This window comes from Paramormyrops kingsleyae, chromosome 6, assembly GCF_048594095.1.
Source record: "Paramormyrops kingsleyae isolate MSU_618 chromosome 6, PKINGS_0.4, whole genome shotgun sequence".
In the NCBI taxonomy this organism is placed as follows: domain Eukaryota; kingdom Metazoa; phylum Chordata; class Actinopteri; order Osteoglossiformes; family Mormyridae; genus Paramormyrops; species Paramormyrops kingsleyae.
In genome coordinates, this window is record NC_132802.1 from 37078635 (window position 1) to 37100644 (window position 22010).

Consider the following 22010-nt stretch of genomic DNA (forward strand, 5'->3'; position numbering starts at 1 on the left):
CTAAATGGGGGCAATAGCTTGGGGAGCCAGCCTATCTCAAAGCCTGTGGCCTGTTTGATTCTACCCCATGTTTCCTCCGTGTATGTCCGCTGTGATATGCTTAACAGACACGTTTGATGGCATTATTCTAACATAGCATGTTGCTAAATACCGCTCACTAGTTCCTACAGCTATTAAATGTATTTAAATGAAATCGGGGCATCTTGTTTAGAATAAAACTAAGAAAATACAGGTGATCGATCTTTCGCGTGTGTTGCTGCCGCCGCCATTTTGAAAGGCGCGTCTGCGTCACTGCGCATGCGCAAGCTTCGCATCCCATAAGGCAGTTATTTCGCCCGCATTGTTCAAACGGGTGGCACGCGCCTGGCCCTGCTCCTTGGATAATGGCAGCCTAGATCACGCTAGCTTTGTGCTACACTGACGGGACCCAGAGCCGCTATGGATGGATCTTCGCCTTTGGTGAAGTGTTTTTTTTTCTCTTTGACATTGAAATAAAACTGTTAAACTGATTACGGCTTTTTCTCATTTTTAAAAACTTGGGCTAAAGTAGTTGTGCTTGTTTCACACTTTCTCTTGTTTCGCTTGGGTATGCCTCTACTTAAATATTGTGTCTCTAGTTAAAAGTTTTGGACCTGTGTCTCATTCACATAGGCTTTCACATATGCAAATTGCCACCCCTCTTCTGGGCTAATGCCGTACGCTCATTTTGACAACGAATTACCAGCGTTATTCGTTGATTTTTTTTGTCTAAAATGTTTATTATTCACATTGGTAGAAAAGTGCTTCAATACTTTAAAAAAAGGTCATGGTTTATTTGAAATAACTGGGCACTCCGTTTGTTGCTGCCATATTTTGAAATGGGTTGTCTAAGGAATCCTTATTCTTTGTTTGATGCCCCGGTTTCGGGTAAACATCCGCGACGGTTTATGACTACACCACATGGCCAAAGTGGCCTGCGAACGGACGATCACCCTGATAACAAAATACAACTAAATACATCTTTGTCAGGATGTGGGGGGGGGGGGAGGTCTATGACATTCGGGCTAAATGGGGGCAATAGCTTGGGGAGCCAGCCTATCTCAAAGCCTGTGGCCTGTTTGATTCTACCCCATGTTTCCTCCGTGTATGTCCGCTGTGATATGCTTAACAGACACGTTTGATGGCATTATTCTAACATAGCATGTTGCTAAATACCGCTCACTAGTTCCTACAGCTATTAAATGTATTTAAATGAAATCGGGGCATCTTGTTTAGAATAAAACTAAGAAAATACAGGAGATCGATCTTTCGCGTGTGTTGCTGCCGCCGCCATTTTGAAAGGCGCGTCTGCGTCACTGCGCATGCGCAAGCTTCGCATCCCATAAGGCAGTTATTTCGCCCGCATTGTTCAAACGGGTGGCACGCGCCTGGCCCTGCTCCTTGGATAATGGCAGCCTAGATCACGCTAGCTTTGTGCTACGCTGACGGGACCCAGAGCCGCTATGGATGGATCTTCGCCTTTGGTGAAGTGTTTTTTTTTCTCTTTGACATTGAAATAAAACTGTTAAACTGATTACGGCTTTTTCTCATTTTTAAAAACTTGGGCTAAAGTAGTTGTGCTTGTTTCACACTTTCTCTTGTTTCGCTTGGGTATGCCTCTACTTAAATATTGTGTCTCTAGTTAAAAGTTTTGGACCTGTGTCTCATTCACATAGGCTTTCACATATGCAAATTGCCACCCCTCTTCTGGGCTAATGCCGTACGCTCATTTTGACAACGAATTACCAGCGTTATTCGTTGATTTTTTTTGTCTAAAATGTTTATTATTCACATTGGTAGAAAAGTGCTTCAATACTTTAAAAAAAAGGTCATGGTTTATTTGAAATAACTGGGCACTCCGTTTGTTGCTGCCATATTTTGAAATGGGTTGTCTAAGGAATCCTTATTCTTTGTTTGATGCCCCGGTTTCGGGTAAACATCCGCGACGGTTTATGACTACACCACATGGCCAAAGTGGCCTGCGAACGGACGATCACCCTGATAACAAAATACAACTAAATACATCTTTGTCAGGATGTGGGGGGGGGGAGAGGTCTATGACATTCGGGCTAAATGGGGGCAATAGCTTGGGGAGCCAGCCTATCTCAAAGCCTGTGGCCTGTTTGATTCTACCCCATGTTTCCTCCGTGTATGTCCGCTGTGATATGCTTAACAGACACGTTTGATGGCATTATTCTAACATAGCATGTTGCTAAATACTGCTCACTAGTTCCTACAGCTATTAAATGTATTTAAATGAAATCGGGGCATCTTGTTTAGAATAAAACTAAGAAAATACAGGAGATCGATCTTTCGCGTGTGTTGCTGCCGCCGCCATTTTGAAAGGCGCGTCTGCGTCACTGCGCATGCGCAAGCTTCGCATCCCATAAGGCAGTTATTTCGCCCGCATTGTTCAAACGGGTGGCACGCGCCTGGCCCTGCTCCTTGGATAATGGCAGCCTAGATCACGCTAGCTTTGTGCTACGCTGACGGGACCCAGAGCCGCTATGGATGGATCTTCGCCTTTGGTGAAGTGTTTTTTTTTCTCTTTGACATTGAAATAAAACTGTTAAACTGATTACGGCTTTTTCTCATTTTTAAAAACTTGGGCTAAAGTAGTTGTGCTTGTTTCACACTTTCTCTTGTTTCGCTTGGGTATGCCTCTACTTAAATGTTGTGTCTCTAGTTAAAAGTTTTGGACCTGTGTCTCATTCACATAGGCTTTCACATATGCAAATTGCCACCCCTCTTCTGGGCTAATGCCGTACGCTCATTTTGACAACGAATTACCAGCGTTATTCGTTGATTTTTTTTGTCTAAAATGTTTATTATTCACATTGGTAGAAAAGTGCTTCAATACTTTAAAAAAAAGGTCATGGTTTATTTGAAATAACTGGGCACTCCGTTTGTTGCTGCCATATTTTGAAATGGGTTGTCTAAGGAATCCTTATTCTTTGTTTGATGCCCCGGTTTCGGGTAAACATCCGCGAAGGTTTATGACTACACCACATGGCCAAAGTGGCCTGCGAACGGACGATCACCCTGATAACAAAATACAACTAAATACATCTTTGTCAGGATGTGGGGGGGGGGGGGAGAGGTCTATGACATTCGGGCTAAATGGGGGCAATAGCTTGGGGAGCCAGCCTATCTCAAAGCCTGTGGCCTGTTTGATTCTACCCCATGTTTCCTCCGTGTATGTCCGCTGTGATATGCTTAACAGACACGTTTGATGGCATTATTCTAACATAGCATGTTGCTAAATACCGCTCACTAGTTCCTACAGCTATTAAATGTATTTAAATGAAATCGGGGCATCTTGTTTAGAATAAAACTAAGAAAATACAGGAGATCGATCTTTCGCGTGTGTTGCTGCCGCCGCCATTTTGAAAGGCGCGTCTGCGTCACTGCGCATGCGCAAGCTTCGCATCCCATAAGGCAGTTATTTCGCCCGCATTGTTCAAACGGGTGGCACGCGCCTGGCCCTGCTCCTTGGATAATGGCAGCCTAGATCACGCTAGCATGACTACACCACATGGCCAAAGTGGCCTGCGAACGGACGATCACCCTGATAACAAAATACAACTAAATACATCTTTGTCAGGATGTGGGGGGGGGGGGGAGAGGTCTATGACATTCGGGCTAAATGGGGGAGCTCCATACTCACCTGAAGGCAAAAATCTGTCGCGGATGGTTCAATACATTTTTCATAAGAAGAAACTGCCTGCGATTTTCCCCTCAGACGTGGTCAAGACCATTCATTTCCCTGTGCACTTCATACCATCAGAAACCTTTTGCTCAGAATGTTTAGAGCCCACTCCTCTAAGCGAACCTGTGCTGATTACATCTAAGGCTAAAATCCTAACAATCACTGATGTCATAGAAGGTATGTTCTCTCTTTATTTAAATATTTATTATCGATATTTTAACATTTCATTACTCACTACATGTACTGTAAATGTCAGTGTAGCCATGACTTCCACTATCAGCAGCTTAGCCTCCTTCCCAGCAATTCACACTTGTATGCTTACTGAGATAATTTCATACACTGGCTTTTAGTACTGTGCAAAGTATAGAGACATGTCACAGTGTAAAATGGTGAAAGATAAATGTGTAACATTTACTGGTGCTTGTGTCCATTAGGAATTTCAGTGTACAGAAAATGGTGCTACAGGTGTGGTATGGCATATCGATACCAGGAGTGGACTGATGGTGTCCACAATTTCGATGACCACACACTTCTGTCCATATACATGTGCCATTTTCTACGCAATACACTTCAGGTAGGAACCATGTTCTGTTGTTTTAATCATTTAAAACAATTACGAATACTTTATCAAAATAATATATTGTAAAGCCTTTAAATGTCATACATCAATTTCACAGACTCATCAGGCAGTAGGGAGTGCCATGGATGTGTTGGAGAAGACCTCTGGTAAAACCTATCCATCCAGGGAAAGGGTCCTGCAGGCTTATTTAAGCTTTGAAGCACTGTCAGACCTCGGTTACACATATGCTTGTGTATCGTGTGGTTATCATCCAGTATCTGTTGTGATGGACCTTCATGAGAAGGGCGTTTTTAGCATGCCTGGTAAGTGAACACATTTATTCATTTTCTTAGTCTTACATTGTTTCAAGCACCACATATCCAGCTATGACTGTTTGGAACATGCTTACTTAAGTCTTGCTTTCCTTAGTGAGCAGCATTGAGGAACCATCTCAGACTTTTGATGGAAAGGTAAGTGTTGAAAATTTCTGGGAGATGGTTTCCCTTGAAATGATCAGCCGTGGGTTGGTCCCAAGTAAGTACAGTCCGCACAATGTTCTAGGTGGGATGACAGTATTCTAGCATTTACTTTGTTTATCGTGGAATAATGTACTGTTATGTTAATAATATTTTCTAACATCATTTAAAGGCAACAAGTCAAACCCATTTGTCGTCCATCCCAGTTACCATAGTTGGGCTCCGTGGATTGGTCCTCACACAAGAGATAGGGATGTTGTACTCAACACTGAATACAAAGAAGTGTATTCTGCTTGTAGTGCAAAGGAGGAATCTGAGTTTAACCTCACAGAGGACCGACTGACTGATGAACTTCTTAAGCTCAAGGTACTGAACTTAAGTCAATTTTTGTCAGTTTTGTCAAAGATGTGTGTTTTTGAACCACGCCAGACCAACTATACTAATGTTCATTATAGATGGAAGCTGTGCGTGCTCTGTGCCGACAGTGTGGCATAGACCCCAAAGGCTCACGGATGGACCTGGTAACGAGACTTCAACAAGAAATGAAGAACAGAGCGAGTTATGATAAGGTGTTTTCACAGATCTGGGGAGCTTCTGGTAAGTTGTGTTCTATTACTGAGAGACCGTTTTTACAGACAGTTCTTAGTTTCATTACTTGGAATGGTTGCACTCTGATTTACAGTTTCCTTAAACAGGTGGATGGGCTGTGGTCACCTGTCCTTGTGCTGTGGTGTATGGTGTTAAGTTCAACATAAGGGCTGAGAGCCCCCGGGACTTTGCTGACCTTTTATTGTCGATGAAACATTTTCCAAACATTGTATTATATGATTTTGCGAGAGGGTTGGCAACACATACCAACCTAAGAGATCCAGAATCATTACCCTTCAAACCTCATGGGGGTAGGTTACTTGAGCCTACTGAAGATAACATCAGATGTGCCACTACTGGACAGATAAAAGTGAGCTTGCCATGGCTAGTCACCAAGAAGCCAGTTCCTGATGAAAATGGCCACCCTATAACTGGATCGTCTGAGCATTATGCTCTTTATGATAGATTTCATGAGGCAAACTCAAAAGATGCCAGGGATGTCTTGCGAAAGGTGGAACTGGTCCCAGAGTTACGTGGTTGGATCAACAGCCCGTGTGCTGAACAGCTCTTTGCTGGAATGAGGAAAAACAATCATTTTCTCAACATGATGACTCCCTCATCGCATGTCTTTTTGATGCGAAATATTTTGTGTCACTACAACAATGCTAGAAATTCAAGAACCATAGAAAGCATGAAGAAGAGATTGGGCAAAGGAGTGGACATACAGTTAAATTCCAATGGTCAGACAGTTTTGGGTATGTATTCCACCCTCATTCTAAATTATTAGTGGTAATGTCATGTTTATGTCATGTTTATGTAATTTTGCTGTCCGGTGCCGTGAAGTTATATTTGTCTTTTAATTGTAGGTGATTCCTCATGTTTATTTTGCAATTTGAAAGATCATAAAGCTATAACTTACAAATCTGTCAGAAATGCTAGACAGCATAGCGTTGATGAGAAATGCATGCAGTACAACCGATTTAACTCATTCTAAATCATTTGGTTTAAAATGTGCTTTTTTGCAGCACCAGCTGAAGCACCAGCCGAACAAGCACAAACAACAACAGCAGCACCAGCTCATGGTATGACAACTGCAGCATCCCCTGGTATGAAGACAATATATATTTTTTGAGGGCCTGGTTGTACAACTTAATAAAAACCTTAACACATCCATGTTTTTTAGAATATGTATACTTATGTATGTTTGCAGTGGGTACTTGATCTGCAGCTAAATGTATACCAACCTTCAGCCACCCTAAGAAAGTGTTATATGCTTCATAAGATGGCTCAGTATCACAGAAATGTGGTGAAACACTTATTTGGTTAATATTTTCATGCATGGTCTGATATGTATGACAGGAGATCTACCAGTGTGCAGTGATGACTGCTGGGGACTACCACATCTGGAGCACACAAGTGCCCGATCGGAAATCAGAGACTCAGAGGTGCATGTTTTATGTTTTGTTCCTCCGTATTTGTTTGTTTGTTTATATATTGATTGACTCATTTGATTGATTGCCGCATGGGCTCTCTTAGTCGCAAATTTGGAAACCATTTAACAATTGGCAACCATTTCATGTAATACAGTTGTCATTGTTTATGGGTGTTATAACTTTTAACATCTAATGTATCGGTTATTATATTATTTATAACTTGGAAACAAACTATTCATTAATCAGTAATACAATTCCTTTTGTGTCATACTTTTTAAATATTTTCTGTGATGCCTCGTAGTGCATGGCATATAAGTGAAGTGATTAGTTGTCATTGACACACCACAGCACACAGTGCACAACAACAAAATGTGTACTCTGCATTTAACCTATATGACACCATGACATTGCAGAGGAGAGCAGTGCTTGGGGGTGGTACCTTGCTCAGGGTACTTCAGTGGCACCTTTCGATTACAAGTGCACTTCCCTATCCATTAGGCCACCACTGACCCTATTACAAACAGCAGCATAATTTAATGGAGTCAGATTAATTGGTCTTAGTGATCTGATCTGAAGGTGGGGATTAGGGTTGTAACGGTATGAGATTTTCACGGTATGATAATCGTCTCAGAAAATATCACGGTTTCGTGGTATACGGTATTAAACTATCATTATTATTAGTATAATCATCAGCTACAATGACCCTTAAATGAATAAAAAGAGATATGGTTTTTGGATGAACATGGTTTATTGTAACAAACTTTTTTTTAATGAAAATAAAAAAAACTTATGGAAGTATGAGTCTAACTTTTGGGGGAAAAATAAATAAAATAAAGCTGCGCATCTCCCATTTGAACAAAATAAGGAATAAGTTATTTCTCTTTATATTAGACAAGAATAAATCAAACTGTCCTTCCTCTTTAACAGCATATATGGGAGAGCAATATGTGCAGGGTCATGTTTGTTAATATTTTCCTGAGATTATCATAGCAGCATGCATTTCTTTGCTTTTTTTCAGGTCAGATTATGATGAAGAAATGTAAGCATGTTGAGATTTTCAGGGCTCAATCTTGACCGCTGAGGTGAGAGAATGTGTCCACTTGTACTAAACACCTATGAGTTTTCAGTTAGTGTATTTGATGATTATTCTTTTAAATAAAATTATAAAATGATCATTAAGTGTTCTCTTGAGAGTAGCTCTGGATATGTTCATGTGTTCACGTCTTCACATAGTGAATGAGACAGCAGACGCTTTAAAAACCATGACCATCATGCAGTGGCGGTTTTAGGCATGGGCGAACGGGGCAGCCGCCCGGGGCGGCACTTTTTCATGTCACGTGGGGGGCGGCACACGAACTTGGAGGAAAACAAAAATAATCTAAATAAAGCGTTTTTCTAGAGGATGGGCGAGCGGAGACGATAAGGGATGAAGTTGGGAGGGCGCCGGGAGGGATTCTATGGGGGGCGGCACACGAACCTGGAGGACAAAATAATCATCTGTGCCGCTGTGTGTGTGTGTGTGTGTGTGTGTGTGTGTGTGGGGGGGGGGGGGGGGTAGTTGGTTAATGAGCAAGCGGCAGCCTTTTTGCGCTGTATATTCACAGACGCACATCGCGATTTAATTTGCTGCACAGCTATATTTTGATTTATTCATCCATCTATCTATCAAATCGGACATTTTACGTGGCATCTGAATTATACTGTAATTGACTCCAATTACATGACTGGATTCCGGGATTCCCTCTGCATCACAGAAATAATACGGCTTTAAGTTATAAATGGAACTTACCTTTATCTTCACGGAGGGATGGTGTTCGCGAATATGGGAGAACATGTTCGACGTATTTCCTCCTTTTGCGGCCACTGTTCGTCCACATTTCTTGCAAACTGGATATCCACCCCACGATCATTTTTCGGATACCCAAAATATTCCCATACTGCAGATTTTAATTTTTTTTTCGGCGGGAAATAGAGATTAGAATTTGCAGCCACTATCGGACATTTTCGCCGCTGTGCATTTATGGGTGGAGTCTAAGCAGTAAAGCGGAAAGAAGTTGCATATACACAGCAGCGCAGGTGAGATCTGGTTTCTTTTTTTTTTTTCCAAACCGCGGATAGGCAAATGTGCATGATATGATAATCGTACATGTCAATATCACAATAAACCGCCATACCGGTATACCGTTACAACCCTAGTGGGGATTGATACACCTTACAAAGTTGATGCTGTAATATTTATCACTCTGATGCATTGTTCTGACCCATATGCATATAAGCCTTTCAGTCTGACAAGCTGGTAGTATCATGACTGCCTTTTTCCAGGTCTGGTGCCCAACGTGATCAAATTGTTTTACACCTGTGCCCTCAGGTGGAGTCAACTCTATGTGATACCATTACAATATGTCATAGTTTTACAATAGTTGTGACAATATAATTTCTTTTAGGAAAATTCAATGTGTTGAAAGCACAGATGGTAGAGGAGGAGGAATGGGTTCCATCTCCATTGAACAGGTATTTATGTAGCTGATCTTACAGCTGAACCTGCTGTTTTTCTCTTTTTTTCTCTGTGCTTACTGTGCTGTACCCTACAAAAATGTGAAAACAATGAGCTTCATTTTAAGCAGTTGGAGTTGGAATGTAGAAGTCATGCTATTTTTGTCTGTTTTTGTTATATTACAGAACTATTGTAAAATAATATTTGCGTGCTTGTATGATTTCTTTCACAGATCCCCCTCGACGTCCTGGAGGATATCCTTTTAGAAGTAGTCCTGTTCGAGGGTGACAAAGCTTTTTTAAAGCTGTCACTTGTTTGTCACCTTTTTTTGGATCTTAGTCGGAAGGGAAACATTCCGTGCCCGAGCGCATTTTCAGTGGCTTGACAGTAGGTATAAAACATATTATGATATTTGAATACCCTTTGAGTTAGGATGTTTGTATTCCCATTAACAAGGGATTTTACTCTAATGAATCATTCTTAAATTTGAAACCTACAGGTGTAGTCCCATGGAAACTGTACAGTGCGGCCTATCAAGCACAATTCCGACGATTGTATCGCCTGGAATGCTGCCAGCACTGTCTAGAGACTTATAAGAACAGCTTACCAGGTATGCATACTGTGTAAGAATGTTGACAATTGTTGCTGAAGTCAGTGGTTGCAAAAAGAAAGTCACCAGAACAATTTATTGTGTGTCAGGTCCTGAATATTTTCTTGAAAGTATGCAATGAAAAACATTGTTGCTCTGTTTTGATACTAAGTATGCTTGCTTATTATTTATTGTCCCATAGGCTACATTGGGCGTGGAAGACGAGGGGAACTTCACACAGCCTGGGTTCTGCAGCGAGTTCTGCAAACACCTTACGGAAGACTTGGGTGTGTGAATGGGTGGGTGGGTCAGTGAGTGAGTGAGTGAATGGGTGGGTATGTAAGGAAAATAGCAAATTGGATGACTTTGGAATAAAAAAATAACAGCTACTATGCCTCTGTTTCCTTGTCTACACACAGACTACACACATGACCGAACCACATTTTAAGTTTTATCAGCTTTTCATTAAAAAGCACAGTGGCACCCAATTGTGATGAGTTACTGTATGTGGAAATGAGTGGCACCTCTGTATCATTTGTGAATAATTTGTCATCTCATATCGACATTAAATCATAAGTTTATTTAATTTTAATGTTGGCACAGAAATAAGTTACAGTGCCTTTGGAAATGCAATAAAATGCTCATTTGGAAAACGTTTAACTATCCTTTGTAATTGAGTAAAATTATGATAACCGAATACTTTTATAAGGCACTGTATACTTGATTGCAATGGGTTTTATTACTTTCCGGCTATATTAATACACCAATCAATATGTTAACCAATCATCACAGACAAGCATTACATCGATATCGGATTGAAACTATATTATGGCCATCCTACAGCTACATAAACAAGGGTAAATAGTCCTACTTTCACTGTCCTGGAGAGAGAGAGCGAGAGAGACAGAGATGTAAACATGTAAGCAGCAGCAGAATAAAATAGAAATATGATTTCAGAATGTTTTACTTACTGTATGCAAATGTCATTTTCGAGAAATGTTTGGCTCGCATTATCACCAAATTGATGACAATATCACCATTTACTACAAAACTTTGAACTCAATAATTAACAAAATAATATATAAGAAATAAATTGAGAAACTAAATTTCCTGTTACAGACAATTTATCTTAAAATAGTTTGATGTTCAGAATGCTCCTCACTCCACTTCACGCAACTTTAAAACACGCAAGGACCATGTTAGGCCAAAAGCTGAACAATGTTTGTGGGCAACACTCTTGATTTCCCCAGGAGATCTAGACATAGCATATATGCTCACCTAAAGGATTATTAGGAACACCTGTTCAATTTCTCATTAATGCAATTATCTAATCAACCAATCACATGGCAGTTGCTTCAATGCATTTAGGGGTGTGGTCCTGGTCAAGACAATCTCCTGAACTCCAAACTGAATGTCAGAATGGGAAAGAAAGGTGATTTAAGCAATTTTGAGCGTGGCATAGTTGTTGGTGCCAGACGGGCCGGTCTGAGTATTTCACAATCTGCTCAGTTACTGGGATTTTCACGCACAACCATTTCTAGGGTTTACAAAGAATGGTGTGCAAAGGGAAAAACATCCAGTATGCGGCAGTCCCGTTGGGCGAAAATGCCTTGTTGATGCTAGAGGTCAGAGGAGAATGGTCCGACTGATTCAAGCTGATAGAAGAGCAACTTTGGCTGAAATAACCACTCGTTACAACCGAGGTATGCAGCAAAGCATTTGTGAAGCCACAACACGCACAACCTTGAGGCGGATGGGCTACAACAGCAGAAGACCCCACCGGGTACCACTCATCTCCACTACAAATAGGAAAAAGAGGCTACAATTTGCACGAGCTCACCAAAATTGGACAGTTGAAGACTGGAAAAATGTTGCCTGGTCTGATGAGTCTCGATTTCTGTTGAGACATTCAAATGGTAGAGTCAGAATTTGGCGTAAACAGAATGAGAACATGGATCCATCATGCCTTGTTACCACTGTGCAGGCTGCTGGTGGTGGTGTAATGGTGTGGGGGATGTTTTCTTGGCACACTTTAGGCCCCTTAGTGCCAATTGGGCATCGTTTAAATGCCACGGCCTACCTGAGCATTGTTTCTGACCATGTCCATCCCTTTATGACCACCATGTACCCATCCTCTGATGGCTACTTCCAGCAGGATAATGCACCATGTCACAAAGCTCGAATCATTTCAAATTGATTTCTTGAACATGACAGTGAGTTCACTGTACTACAATGGCCCCAACAGTCACCAGATCTCAACCCAATAGAGCATCTTCGGGATGTGTTGGAACGGGAGCTTCGTGCCCTGGATGTGCATCCCACAAATCTCCATCAACTGCAAGATGCTATCCTATCAATATGGGCCAACATTTCTAAAGAATGCTTTCAGCACCTTGTTGAATCAATGCCACGTAGAATTAAGGCAGTTCTGAAGGCGAAAGGGGGTCAAACACCATATTAGTATGGTGTTCCTAATAATCCTTTAGGTGAGTGTATGTGTGTATGTGCACAATGAATGAATGGAATAAGCTGCTACAGTTACATTGAACCATGTGCTTGTGCTCATGTGCACAAGCACACACACACACACACACACACACGCCGATGGGCTTTAAAGTTTAACTTTAGGTTTGTGAAAGCAGACATAATTATTTCTGTCAGGACCTCGATGTGTATCCAAGCCCCAAAAACACACTAACTCAGGCGTTCACGCAACTTATCGCGAAAAACCAGACAGAAATAGACTTGAAAATTTTAAAGAAAAGACATTAGCGGTTTTTGTTAATGTTTAAAGGTATAAAAAAAAAACCTTTGCTGCCTTTCTTAAATGGCTAGAAAACATTGCCTCAACACTATTAAACACGGAATCCGCTGTTTGTAAACGGTCCGCATTTTACCCTCACCGCTAAAATAGTTGTGCTTGTTTCACACTTTCTCTTGTTTCGCTTGGGTATGCCTCTACTTAAATATTGTGTCTCTAGTTAAAAGTTTGGGACCTGTGTCTCATTCACATAGGCTTTCACATATGCAAATTGCCACCCCTCTTCTGGGCTAATGCCGTACGCTCATTTTGACAACGAATTACCAGCGTTATTCGTTGATTTTTTTTGTCTAAAATGTTTATTATTCACATTGGTAGAAAAGTGCTTCAATACTTTAAAAAAAAGGTCATGGTTTATTTGAAATAACTGGGCACTCCGTTTGTTGCTGCCATATTTTGAAATGGGTTGTCTAAGGAATCCTTATTGTTTGATGCCCCGGTTTCGGGTAAACATCCGCGACGGTTTATGACTACACCACATGGCCAAAGTGGCCTGCGAACGGACGATCACCCTGATAACAAAATACAACTAAATACATCTTTGTCAGGATGTGGGGGGGGGGGGAGAGGTCTATGACATTCGGGCTAAATGGGGGCAATAGCTTGGGGAGCCAGCCTATCTCAAAGCCTGTGGCCTGTTTGATTCTACCCCATGTTTCCTCCGTGTATGTCCGCTGTGATATGCTTAACAGACACGTTTGATGGCATTATTCTAACATAGCATGTTGCTAAATACCGCTCACTAGTTCCTACAGCTATTAAATGTATTTAAATGAAATCGGGGCACCTTGTTTAGAATAAAACTAAGAAAATACAGGAGATCGATCTTTCGCGTGTGTTGCTGCCGCCGCCATTTTGAAAGGCGCGTCTGCGTCACTGCGCATGCGCAAGCTTCGCATCCCATAAGGCAGTTATTTCGCCCGCATTGTTCAAACGGGTGGCACGCGCCTGGCCCTGCTCCTTGGATAATGGCAGCCTAGATCACGCTAGCTTTGTGCTACGCTGACGGGACCCAGAGTCGCTATGGATGGATCTTCGCCTTTGGTGAAGTGTTTTTTTTTCTCTTTGACATTGAAATAAAACTGTTAAACTGATTACGGCTTTTTCTCATTTTTAAAAACTTGGGCTAAAGTAGTTGTGCTTGTTTCACACTTTCTCTTGTTTCGCTTGGGTATGCCTCTACTTAAATATTGTGTCTCTAGTTAAAAGTTTTGGACCTGTGTCTCATTCACATAGGCTTTCACATATGCAAATTGCCACCCCTCTTCTGGGCTAATGCCGTACGCTCATTTTGACAACGAATTACCAGCGTTATTCGTTGATTTTTTTTGTCTAAAATGTTTATTATTCACATTGGTAGAAAAGTGCTTCAATACTTTAAAAAAAGGTCATGGTTTATTTGAAATAACTGGGCACTCCGTTTGTTGCTGCCATATTTTGAAATGGGTTGTCTAAGGAATCCTTATTCTTTGTTTGATGCCCCGGTTTCGGGTAAACATCCGCGACGGTTTATGACTACACCACATGGCCAAAGTGGCCTGCGAACGGACGATCACCCTGATAACAAAATACAACTAAATACATCTTTGTCAGGATGTGGGGGGGGGAGAGGTCTATGACATTCGGGCTAAATGGGGGCAATAGCTTGGGGAGCCAGCCTATCTCAAAGCCTGTGGCCTGTTTGATTCTACCCCATGTTTCCTCCGTGTATGTCCGCTGTGATATGCTTAACAGACACGTTTGATGGCATTATTCTAACATAGCATGTTGCTAAATACCGCTCACTAGTTCCTACAGCTATTAAATGTATTTAAATGAAATCGGGGCATCTTGTTTAGAATAAAACTAAGAAAATACAGGAGATCGATCTTTCGCGTGTGTTGCTGCCGCCGCCATTTTGAAAGGCGCGTCTGCGTCACTGCGCATGCGCAAGCTTCGCATCCCATAAGGCAGTTATTTCGCCCGCATTGTTCAAACGGGTGGCACGCGCCTGGCCCTGCTCCTTGGATAATGGCAGCCTAGATCACGCTAGCTTTGTGCTACACTGACGGGACCCAGAGCCGCTATGGATGGATCTTCGCCTTTGGTGAAGTGTTTTTTTTTCTCTTTGACATTGAAATAAAACTGTTAAACTGATTACGGCTTTTTCTCATTTTTAAAAACTTGGGCTAAAGTAGTTGTGCTTGTTTCACACTTTCTCTTGTTTCGCTTGGGTATGCCTCTACTTAAATATTGTGTCTCTAGTTAAAAGTTTTGGACCTGTGTCTCATTCACATAGGCTTTCACATATGCAAATTGCCACCCCTCTTCTGGGCTAATGCCGTACGCTCATTTTGACAACGAATTACCAGCGTTATTCGTTGATTTTTTTTGTCTAAAATGTTTATTATTCACATTGGTAGAAAAGTGCTTCAATACTTTAAAAAAAGGTCATGGTTTATTTGAAATAACTGGGCACTCCGTTTGTTGCTGCCATATTTTGAAATGGGTTGTCTAAGGAATCCTTATTCTTTGTTTGATGCCCCGGTTTCGGGTAAACATCCGCGACGGTTTATGACTACACCACATGGCCAAAGTGGCCTGCGAACGGACGATCACCCTGATAACAAAATACAACTAAATACATCTTTGTCAGGATGTGGGGGGGGGGGGGGAGGTCTATGACATTCGGGCTAAATGGGGGCAATAGCTTGGGGAGCCAGCCTATCTCAAAGCCTGTGGCCTGTTTGATTCTACCCCATGTTTCCTCCGTGTATGTCCGCTGTGATATGCTTAACAGACACGTTTGATGGCATTATTCTAACATAGCATGTTGCTAAATACCGCTCACTAGTTCCTACAGCTATTAAATGTATTTAAATGAAATCGGGGCATCTTGTTTAGAATAAAACTAAGAAAATACAGGAGATCGATCTTTCGCGTGTGTTGCTGCCGCCGCCATTTTGAAAGGCGCGTCTGCGTCACTGCGCATGCGCAAGCTTCGCATCCCATAAGGCAGTTATTTCGCCCGCATTGTTCAAACGGGTGGCACGCGCCTGGCCCTGCTCCTTGGATAATGGCAGCCTAGATCACGCTAGCTTTGTGCTACACTGACGGGACCCAGAGCCGCTATGGATGGATCTTCGCCTTTGGTGAAGTGTTTTTTTTTCTCTTTGACATTGAAATAAAACTGTTAAACTGATTACGGCTTTTTCTCATTTTTAAAAACTTGGGCTAAAGTAGTTGTGCTTGTTTCACACTTTCTCTTGTTTCGCTTGGGTATGCCTCTACTTAAATATTGTGTCTCTAGTTAAAAGTTTTGGACCTGTGTCTCATTCACATAGGCTTTCACATATGCAAATTGCCACCCCTCTTCTGGGCTAATGCCGTACGCTCATTTTGACAACGAATTACCAGCGTTATTCGTTGATTTTTTTTGTCTAAAATGTTTATTATTCACATTGGTAGAAAAGTGCTTCAATACTTTAAAAAAAAGGTCATGGTTTATTTGAAATAACTGGGCACTCCGTTTGTTGCTGCCATATTTTGAAATGGGTTGTCTAAGGAATCCTTATTCTTTGTTTGATGCCCCGGTTTCGGGTAAACATCCGCGACGGTTTATGACTACACCACATGGCCAAAGTGGCCTGCGAACGGACGATCACCCTGATAACAAAATACAACTAAATACATCTTTGTCAGGATGTGAGGGGGGGGAGAGGTCTATGACATTCGGGCTAAATGGGGGCAATAGCTTGGGGAGCCAGCCTATCTCAAAGCCTGTGGCCTGTTTGATTCTACCCCATGTTTCCTCCGTGTATGTCCGCTGTGATATGCTTAACAGACACGTTTGATGGCATTATTCTAACATAGCATGTTGCTAAATACCGCTCACTAGTTCCTACAGCTATTAAATGTATTTAAATGAAATCGGGGCATCTTGTTTAGAATAAAACTAAGAAAATACAGGAGATCGATCTTTCGCGTGTGTTGCTGCCGCCGCCATTTTGAAAGGCGCGTCTGCGTCACTGCGCATGCGCAAGCTTCGCATCCCATAAGGCAGTTATTTCGCCCGCATTGTTCAAACGGGTGGCACGCGCCTGGCCCTGCTCCTTGGATAATGGCAGCCTAGATCACGCTAGCTTTGTGCTACGCTGACGGGACCCAGAGCCGCTATGGATGGATCTTCGCCTTTGGTGAAGTGTTTTTTTTTCTCTTTGACATTGAAATAAAACTGTTAAACTGATTACGGCTTTTTCTCATTTTTAAAAACTTGGGCTAAAGTAGTTGTGCTTGTTTCACACTTTCTCTTGTTTCGCTTGGGTATGCCTCTACTTAAATGTTGTGTCTCTAGTTAAAAGTTTTGGACCTGTGTCTCATTCACATAGGCTTTCACATATGCAAATTGCCACCCCTCTTCTGGGCTAATGCCGTACGCTCATTTTGACAACGAATTACCAGCGTTATTCGTTGATTTTTTTTGTCTAAAATGTTTATTATTCACATTGGTAGAAAAGTGCTTCAATACTTTAAAAAAAAGGTCATGGTTTATTTGAAATAACTGGGCACTCCGTTTGTTGCTGCCATATTTTGAAATGGGTTGTCATAGGAATCCTTATTCTTTGTTTGATGCCCCGGTTTCGGGTAAACATCCGCGACGGTTTATGACTACACCACATGGCCAAAGTGGCCTGCGAACGGACGATCACCCTGATAACAAAATACAACTAAATACATCTTTGTCAGGATGTGGGGGAGGGGAGAGGTCTATGACATTCGGGCTAAATGGGGGCAATAGCTTGGGGAGCCAGCCTATCTCAAAGCCTGTGGCCTGTTTGATTCTACCCCATGTTTCCTCCGTGTATGTCCGCTGTGATATGCTTAACAGACACGTTTGATGGCATTATTCTAACATAGCATGTTGCTAAATACCGCTCACTAGTTCCTACAGCTATTAAATGTATTTAAATGAAATCGGGGCATCTTGTTTAGAATAAAACTAAGAAAATACAGGAGATCGATCTTTCGCGTGTGTTGCTGCCGCCGCCATTTTGAAAGGCGCGTCTGCGTCACTGCGCATGCGCAAGCTTCGCATCCCATAAGGCAGTTATTTCGCCCGCATTGTTCAAACGGGTGGCACGCGCCTGGCCCTGCTCCTTGGATAATGGCAGCCTAGATCACGCTAGCTTTGTGCTACGCTGACGGGACCCAGAGCCGCTATGGATGGATCTTCGCCTTTGGTGAAGTGTTTTTTTTTCTCTTTGACATTGAAATAAAACTGTTAAACTGATTACGGCTTTTTCTCATTTTTAAAAACTTGGGCTAAAGTAGTTGTGCTTGTTTCACACTTTCTCTTGTTTCGCTTGGGTATGCCTCTACTTAAATATTGTGTCTCTAGTTAAAAGTTTTGGACCTGTGTCTCATTCACATAGGCTTTCACATATGCAAATTGCCACCCCTCTTCTGGGCTAATGCCGTACGCTCATTTTGACAACGAATTACCAGCGTTATTCGTTGATTTTTTTTGTCTAAAATGTTTATTATTCACATTGGTAGAAAAGTGCTTCAATACTTTAAAAAAAAGGTCATGGTTTATTTGAAATAACTGGGCACTCCGTTTGTTGCTGCCATATTTTGAAATGGGTTGTCTAAGGAATCCTTATTCTTTGTTTGATGCCCCGGTTTCGGGTAAACATCCGCGACGGTTTATGACTACACCACATGGCCAAAGTGCGAACGGACGATCACCCTGATAACAAAATACAACTAAATACATCTTTGTCAGGATGTGAGTATGTGACCGATATATTATTAAATTACACCAACAACCTCAATGGTATTTATGTAAAAATAGTATATTATGATTGTTAATTATGCAGATGTTTAGGCTATATTATGATGCTCAGGATACTCAAGTTAATGCTGATGATATGAATGCTCTATAAGATATTTTATCGATATCACAGCCTGATAACCTTACAAGCTGCATTACTTCTGCATGCATGTTATGTTGTTAGAATGAGCGTGCACCTCAGAGTAACAGTAAGTTTACACAATGTTTTATTGTTTATGTTTTAAAGCATCCAACGCATTTACAGGCCAGTCCTGATGCAACAAGGTTTTGCCTAGACGGTGTGTTCAGATGCCCATGCTGCACTTATGCAACTGACCAACAATTCAAATTTACAACACACATTCAGAGCCACGTGAGACATGCAGTACAGCATAGAGGTAATTCCTAATGATGTTTATTGGTCTATTGATTTTGGTGGTTTTAAAACATACACATGCTTAAATGTAGAATGCACTTCTTACAATCAAGATAGACAAAATGATGTGGAGTTCCTTAGTGGGAGTCCCTGAAGTCATGTGAATATTGGTAAGCTAATTTACCTATGTTTGTGTTTTGTTTGACACTGTAACTTTCTGATCAGCTACTCCTGACCTCACTCCCCCAGTCCCGTTCTGTGTATACCTTTCTTTTCTGTTGATAGCTTTGGTCTTCATGTTGCCGTCTTGCAGGTTTCTTCATCAGCAAATGCAACAATTATTGCAGACCCACAGGACACTTTCATTGTCTTTATTGCAGCCAAACAATAATACGCAAAGACCAGTTTAAACATCATGTATCCCAATGCATCAGTGAAACCAAGCCAACCACAACGGAAGCGCATCAGTCACCTCCCGCCTCTCCTGCTCCCTCCTTTACTGCTTCTGAAGCTGCATGTCCCCCTCCCCCAGTCCCCATCCTCCACCCCTCACTTTCTTCATGTTCCTCTGATCCTGGCTCCTCAGCAGCACCAGCACTACCACCCCCTCACCCAAAGAAAGCAGAAAACAGTGAAGTGTACTAGCTGTGGCCTAATCCTTAATAGACGGAACCTACGGATACATCTTCGAAGACGTCACACTCCCATCAAAATGGACATTACGGCACAGAACCACCTCAGTGCTCAGTGTGTTGATTACACAAATGGAGTGTTTGCAGTAGCAAAGTCTTTTATAGCACCCAGCACACCAGTACGTGTCATTAAAAGGACATGGGGTCCTGAACAAAAAACAATGTGTGAGCTGGATATCTGCAGAATTAATGCAGAGTTTGCAGAGAGGTCAAACCTTCGTCCATTTGAGTGCCACCACATTCAGTCCCTCGTGTACTGCCCTCCAGCCAGAATGGACACTCCATCACTTACAGAGGATGTTTTGCAGGTGATGGTACATGACAAGTGGTTTGGGGAAGACAAAAAGGAAAGGTGTTTGGTACGTCAGAGAGAAGCAAATGATGCAGGAGTCCCGTTGTCCTGTCTGGTGACTGTGTGTGGACCCCCCTACAAAAAGCACATTTCTGTATACGAGTCAACTATCTCCTATTACAGCCGGCTTGGCAGAGTGGTGGTAAGGTACAATTCTAAAATCATTTCATGGCATTGTCCTTGCGCGAACCCAAGGCAGTCATGCATACCTAAATATGTTGCCAAGTGGCATTTATTTGAAACAGACCAGGCACTCTTCAGAAAAACCAGAAGTGTGGAGGAGAACATCACAGAACATTTTCCAATTGACATGGAAAGTTTTGACCTAGAAGAAGGAGCTCCATACTCACCTGAAGGCAAAAATCTGTCGCGGATGGTTCAATACATTTTTCATAAGAAGAAACTGCCTGCGATTTTCCCCTCAGACGTGGTCAAGACCATTCATTTCCCTGTGCACTTCATACCATCAGAAACCTTTTGCTCAGAATGTTTAGAGCCCACTCCTCTAAGCGAACCTGTGCTGATTACATCTAAGGCTAAAATCCTAACAATCACTGATGTCATAGAAGGTATGTTCTCTCTTTATTTAAATATTTATTATCGATATTTTAACATTTCATTGCTCACTACATGTACTGTAAATGTCAGTGTAGCCATGACTTCCACTATCAGCAGCTTAGCCTCCTTCCCAGCAATTCACACTTGTATGCTTACTGAGATAATTTCATACACTGGCTTTTAGTACTGTGCAAAGTATAGAGACATGTCACAGTGTAAAATGGTGAAAGATAAATGTGTAACATTTACTGGTGCTTGTGTCCATTAGGAATTTCAGTGTACAGAAAATGGTGCTACAGGTGTGGTATGGCATATCGATACCAGGAGTGGACTGATGGTGTCCACAATTTCGATGACCACACACTTCTGTCCATATACATGTGCCATTTTCTACGCAATACACTTCAGGTAGGAACCATGTTCTGTTGTTTTAATCATTTAAAACAATTACGAATACTTTATCAAAATAATATATTGTAAAGCCTTTAAATGTCATACATCAATTTCACAGACTCATCAGGCAGTAGGGAGTGCCATGGATGTGTTGGAGAAGACCTCTGGTAAAACCTATCCATCCAGGGAAAGGGTCCTGCAGGCTTATTTAAGCTTTGAAGCACTGTCAGACCTCGGTTACACATATGCTTGTGTATCGTGTGGTTATCATCCAGTATCTGTTGTGATGGACCTTCATGAGAAGGGCGTTTTTAGCATGCCTGGTAAGTGAACACATTTATTCATTTTCTTAGTCTTACATTGTTTCAAGCACCACATATCCAGCTATGACTGTTTGGAACATGCTTACTTAAGTCTTGCTTTCCTTAGTGAGCAGCATTGAGGAACCATCTCAGACTTTTGATGGAAAGGTAAGTGTTGAAAATTTCTGGGAGATGGTTTCCCTTGAAATGATCAGCCGTGGGTTGGTCCCAAGTAAGTACAGTCCGCACAATGTTCTAGGTGGGATGACAGTATTCTAGCATTTACTTTGTTTATCGTGGAATAATGTACTGTTATGTTAATAATATTTTCTAACATCATTTAAAGGCAACAAGTCAAACCCATTTGTCGTCCATCCCAGTTACCATAGTTGGGCTCCGTGGATTGGTCCTCACACAAGAGATAGGGATGTTGTACTCAACACTGAATACAAAGAAGTGTATTCTGCTTGTAGTGCAAAGGAGGAATCTGAGTTTAACCTCACAGAGGACCGACTGACTGATGAACTTCTTAAGCTCAAGGTACTGAACTTAAGTCAATTTTTGTCAGTTTTGTCAAAGATGTGTGTTTTTGAACCACGCCAGACCAACTATACTAATGTTCATTATAGATGGAAGCTGTGCGTGCTCTGTGCCGACAGTGTGGCATAGACCCCAAAGGCTCACGGATGGACCTGGTAACGAGACTTCAACAAGAAATGAAGAACAGAGCGAGTTATGATAAGGTGTTTTCACAGATCTGGGGAGCTTCTGGTAAGTTGTGTTCTATTACTGAGAGACCGTTTTTACAGACAGTTCTTAGTTTCATTACTTGGAATGG

The 22010-nt window shown here is 41.8% G+C and overlaps 1 long non-coding RNA gene across 2 annotated transcripts; it reads left to right on the plus strand.

The window, feature by feature from the left end:
* Positions 1-3746: 3746 nt before the first annotated feature.
* LOC140591771 (uncharacterized) lies at positions 3747-10222 on the plus strand. Of its 2 annotated transcripts, none has more exons than XR_011992075.1 (14): positions 3747-3904; positions 4162-4301; positions 4405-4609; positions 4716-4756; positions 4935-5128; positions 5218-5359; positions 5458-6105; positions 6376-6456; positions 6710-6795; positions 7802-7865; positions 9228-9294; positions 9510-9664; positions 9777-9887; positions 10069-10222. It is a non-coding gene; the product is annotated as an uncharacterized lncRNA (long non-coding RNA). The 2 variants fall into 2 exon arrangements; XR_011992076.1 differs by having other exon boundaries at positions 6020-6105.
* Positions 10223-22010: the final 11788 nt, after the last annotated feature.